A 6000-nucleotide genomic window follows, 5' to 3' on the forward strand; every position below is an offset into this window, starting at 1 on the left:
CTCTCTCTCTCTCTCTCAAATAAAGGTTACCTCTTTAATCTTTTGCAATGTTTTGTTTCATGCTTGAAAAATCATACATACTCTTCACTTTCAAAACCTTTGGTAAGAGAAAGCAAGGCCCACTGTAGGCAGGTTGCGTGAGTTTGTGGTCATAAAGGGCTCCTTGATAGGCCCCATAAAAGATGCTTGTGGAGGGCTTGCGATAAATCTTGGAGGTGCCCCATACTAGGTCACATATTGGCATATTCTTATTTCATATTCACTACCTGCCAGGGGTGCACACAGAGCAGCAAAATCAGTGATAGTGCATTTAAATTTAAATGTAGGAGCATTCATCATTAATTCCCTATGCTAACCACGTTAGCCTGATGTTCTTGGTGTTGTCGTACTATACCTATAAGATGAAAAAAACAACCCTCAACCCCCTTTGAGCCCCTCGTAAACTTGCCCTAGTGCTTGTTGCTCAGGTTCACTTTATCGCTTGCTACTCAGGGTCACTCAAAGACGACCTCTGTCGCCTGCTACAAGCCTTTCCCTCACCCTTTCTTTAATCAAAAACAAAATATACATCAGAATCCACTAATAAATTACTTTTCAAAAATCGGAGGCACATTATCTTCTCAATCCTAAAAGCTGCCTTGTGTTCAGCTAGATAGACGAGAGAGTTCCAAGAGCAACAACAAAGAACCATGCTTGTTTTCATCGTAAAAGATCTAAATCCTCCTTGGGAAGATCCCATCAAGGAAAAGGAGATAGGGATCTCACTCAAGCAAGTCACGGTGTACGGCTTTCTACATATGGCATACCGAAGTGGAAGAAGGATATGTCACCTATAGAAAATGCTAGAAATCCAGATGGTTCACTTCAAAGAGTAAATCCAGATCGTTCACTTCAGAGATTGATAATGACACAATTTGTTCTAATGAGTAGCATAGGACCATGCTTGATTCCATCCCTTTAGAAATGAATCCTCCTTGTGAAGATCCCATGTTAGAAACATGAGAGTGGCATCCCACTAAGGAACTTCATGGTGTATGGGTCTTTGTGTATGACATGCCGGCGAGTAAATATAGATGGTTCACTTCAAAGAGTTATAATGACACAATTGGTTCTAGCCAAAAAATTGAGAGCAACAACACAGGACCATGCTTGCTTCCATCCCATGAGAGTAGAATCTTTCTTGGGAAGCTCCCATGCTAGAGAGTGGGATCTCACCAAGGAACTTCATGGTATATAGATTTGCATATGACATGTCAGAGAAGTCCACTTTAGAGAGATGGTTTACTTCAGAGGGTTGCTTCACTTAGGAGCTTCACCATGTACTACTCTCTGCGTACCTGGGGCGGTCACTTAACGATAATCATAGTAGGTGACACATCCTTCTTCCACTTTTGCATGTCATGCGCAGAGAGCCATACACCTTGGAGTTCTTGAGTGAGATCTCACTTTGTTTTTGCTTGCATGGGATCTTCCCAAGGACGATTTAGATCCTTTGGGATGGAATAAGCATGATTCTTTGATGCTGCTCTAAAAACTCTCACCTCTTTTTTGGCTACAGCACATTGTAGCATTGGAGCTCTTTGAAGTGAACCACCTGTATTTCTTATGGTTTCCCTCTGAAGAAGGTTGGTTCATCCTCATTCAGCTTCATTTCAAGTTCCTCTTCGGCGCCTTTGTCGCACGTGATAATGTTTTCCTAGAAGATCCATTTTCTTCCTTCTCACTCTAAGTTGCTCAGTTCTCATGAACTTCTTCCACTCCGGCACATCATACGTAGACCCAAGGTAGTCACTTTTCAAAATGTGTATCATATCACATGAGTTGATTGGAGAGGATTATTAATTTCCCAAAATGTATACTATTATGTATGCATTAGAGGAGGGTGGGTGTTTTTCAAATAGGCATGTAGTGTAAATATAATATACATATTGAGGTAATATTAATAACTTCTTGAATGCACGTGATCTAGAGAGATTTTGATTCATCAACCTTATGAGTAAATTAATCTGTTTATTTGGAGAATTTGCAATCCAAAATTTTGCCTTTGAGAAACTACAAAAGGACAACGCTATGTAAACCTTTTATCTTAAGAAGCTATTCAAAGCATTTAAGCATGGTGATGAGCTAGGGCTTCTTTACAAATAGGTCTTTTGGTGCCCACCCTCCGTCTCATGAGTGGGGAGTCTCACAACAGGGGAGTTTTGTGGGGGCACCCTCAAGTGGTGGAAGCAAGATCACGCAAGACTGCACGTGTTTGGTGCACATGGTATAGGGATCTCTCTCCAATGTTTCCCCAACCCCCCACCCCTTCTCCCATTTTTGGAGTTAGTGGAGGCCACCCCTTTGAGCTTTGTGAAGAGCATAAATGGTGGCCAGATCCAATTGGAGAACATTGATGTGCTTGGGGTGAAGTTGCCAAAGGAGGAGTGGAATGGTGGTGGTAGCAACGAACCACTTCTTGGTAGCCTTGGGCTCTTCTACTTCGTGTTTTGAAGTTGCATAGCTCACCTCAAAATCTTGGTTCCCAGTGGTCATCTTATTCGCGCGGTTAATGAAGGTACTTGTCTTTTGTATTTGTTGGTTTTTCTTGTTATGCTGGGTGTTGGCTAGTATTTGGGTCATATGCATCTCAGGCTAGGGTGACATATCCCTTGCGGGGGTGGATTGCATGGCACAATACTTGTTTAATATGGTTTGAGGTTGTATGAAACTTGAGGTGGGTGGATTAGGTTAATCAAGGTTATGTTGTAACGGCTATGTGCTTCCATGTAAAAGGCCCTATTTGATGGAATAATATGTGTGTCATTATGTACTTTCTATCTCTATATGGCATCCATGGCTTGATCTAAGCATGTAAGTGCTATAATGCTTTTTGCTATTATATAATCTCTCCACTTACATTTGTGAGTATGTCTTTAAAAAAAGATATGCAAAGCATTTTAAAAAAAGTAGATAGTGCATAGACTAAGTGAGTGCCATGCATAAGTATGGTGGAGAGTTGGCAAATTGTCTCTCCTAAATTTATAAGAAACGAAAGTAGTGCCTTGCCTTGTAGTCTAGGGCCTACTACATATGCATGGCATTCAAAAACGAGTTAGAAAACCTAGAATTCTTATTTGTAAGTTGATGTTTCCATTTGATTTTGTCACTTTGTTACTAGTGCAATTCAATTTGATAAAAGAGATGTAAATTGAAGGAGTCTACTCATCAAGAATATTCTCAAATAGCTACATCTAGCAATTAGAATCCAACCATAAATAATATCACTTTATACATCAACAAATGTTCATTTTGAAAAGGGAATTAACTTAGCGACCTCCCTTCACTATGGCTAAAAGGACAAAACAATCGACACAAGCTTTATCTCAACCACCTGGATCACACCTTGAGGAGCCTGATCATTGAAAAAGGCATCAAGCCAGAATTAATTAAAACTGGGAAGTTGGTAAGCTACATCATACTAAGTGGAGTTGAAGACACTAACACGTCCGTTTTCTAAAGTGCTTCTCCCCTAGACATCAGGATGGTTGCCCGGACTGATGCTCACTGACCAGTGTGAACCGGCCTTACTATCAATCTTAATTTTATAATGTATATTTCTTTGCGAAAGAGACCATCCTTACAATTATTTGAGTGTTGGAATTAGGGTTGCAGAGAAACGCACACAGCTTGGAGAAGACGAAGGAAGCTCAAGGCACACAATAGAGAGTGTGTTACTTAGTGTGCAATGGAAAGATAGATAGCCCTAGAGTGATGGGCGTATATACAATGCTTGGGGGGGAAAAACCTCCTAAAGAGGGAAAAAATGCTCCGGTGGTCCTAGTGTGTTCACACACATCACTACCACATGTATATGGTAACAAATCCCCCCTGGAGTGATGCGGTGAACGAGAGCTGGCACATGAGTAAAGGGAAGTGCCATGCCCTGAGGACATGATCAGTCCACAAAGGGGAGTAAGCCCAAAGCTTTGCGGAAAGCTTCAAGCTTCTCATGAGACAATGCCTTTGTGAAAAGATCTGCAAGGTTCTCATGAGACAATGCCTTTGTGAAAAGATCTGCAAGGTTGTCCCGTGTTGGCACATAAGCCAAGCTGATCTCTCCTGCTGAGAGCCTCTCCCTGACATAGTGGTAATGCACCTCAATGTGCTTTGTGCGAGCATGAAAAAGTGGGTCCTTGCAGCGCTCTAACTGTCAGTGTAGATATTGTTGGAAGTGTCATGTCCAACACCCAAATCAACCATAAGGCGTCTGAGCCATACACACTCAACCGTAGCTATGAACATAGCCTTGTACTCAGCTTCTTACGCAACCATGATATACATGAACTGCCAAGCATGAAACAAAAACCACTTGTGGACACTCGCGTGTCAAAACAACCAGCCCAATCTGAGTCCGAAAGAGCATGTATGTCTGGTGGCAATGATCCCCCCTTGGGATAAAACAAGCCAAGACGTAAAGTGCCACTAAGGTAGCGGAAAATCCTCTTAACAGCCTGCCAATGCTTAGACCCTGGGCTATGCATAAATCTGCTGGCCTGTGAGACTGCAAACTGAATATCTGACCTCTTGTTGCATAGATAAATGAGGCAGCCAACAACACTTTGGTAAAGAGTGACATCAGCAGGATCGCTAGCATCATGTAGACTCAACTTCAAACCTGTTTCCATGGGAGTGGCAATAGGTTTGCAATCCTCAAGTCAAAACTTACATAGAAATGTCTCTATGTAACTTTTTTGACACAAGGCAATACCACCATCACACTGCTTAAACTGTATACCCAAGTAATGATGCAACAGCCCCCAAATCTTTCATCTTGAAAGTAGCATTCAAATCAGACTTAAATTCAGCAATATGTCTCTCATTTGGTCCAGTGATGACAAGCAAATCATCGACATAAAGAACCACAATGAGAAGTACATCACCCTCACGCTTTACATACAATGTGCTTTCTGTTGGACTGTTACGAAAGCCTAATTTAACCAAATGAGTGTCAGCTTTCTCATACCAAGCACGAGGAGATTGCTTCAACCCATACAAAGCCTTCTTACATCTGCACACTTTGTCCTCTTGTCCTTTTATGACAAAACCGAGGCTGAGTTACATAAACTTCCTCAAATATGTCACCATTCAAGAAAGCACTAACAATGTCTGATTGATGTACATCCCAACCAAAATGAGCTACCAATGCACATAGAAAATGCACAGCAGTCATACGACAAGTGGGAGCAAAGGTCTCTCCATAATCTATGCCTTTTTGCTGTGCAGAACCCTTTGCAACAAGTCGAGCCTTATGGCGATCGATCTCACCATCCGGCTTGCGTTTCAAATTGTAAACCCACTTCGTACCAATGGCCTTTTTTCTAGGAGGCAAATCACATAAAGTCCATGTGTCATTTTCTATAAGTGCATCATATTCTGATTGCATGGCAGCCATCCAATTTTCTGAGTTTTGCTTCATCAAAAGACAGAGGCTCCTCAACATCATGTAAGCTAGACACAACCAAAGCATAACAATCTGATGCATAAGATGCATGGCGAGAGCCTGAACGAGTACGACTAGACAAAGGTGCATTCAATTTACTGTCACGCAAAGTGTGCACCAGCCATTTTGGCATACCTCTAGCCTTCTCATTTTCAGCCCTTTCCTCATCAATTACATCATGTACATCTGCATCATTAATAGGCTGATCTGTAACATTTTCAGAAACCCCCATAGGCTGTACATTTGCCTCATTGGAAATTACATTCGTATTTCCACCACTGAAAAGAGGAAACAAAGTGTCATAGATGTCGTGTGAGCTTACATTATTGTCTCTAGTACATGACAACAAGGACTGAACAGAATCTTCCACAAACACTACATCCCGTGAAACCAGAATACGCTTTGTTTGCGGATGATATAACCTCTAACCTTTGCTTTCAACACTATAACCAACAAAAATACATTTGATCGCCTTATCATCCAATTTTCTGCGTTGTGTTTGTGGCACCAAAGCATAT

Source organism: Adiantum capillus-veneris, chromosome 22 (assembly GCF_014529385.1).
Source record: "Adiantum capillus-veneris isolate H3 chromosome 22, ASM1452938v2, whole genome shotgun sequence".
Lineage (NCBI taxonomy): Eukaryota > Viridiplantae > Streptophyta > Polypodiopsida > Polypodiales > Pteridaceae > Adiantum > Adiantum capillus-veneris.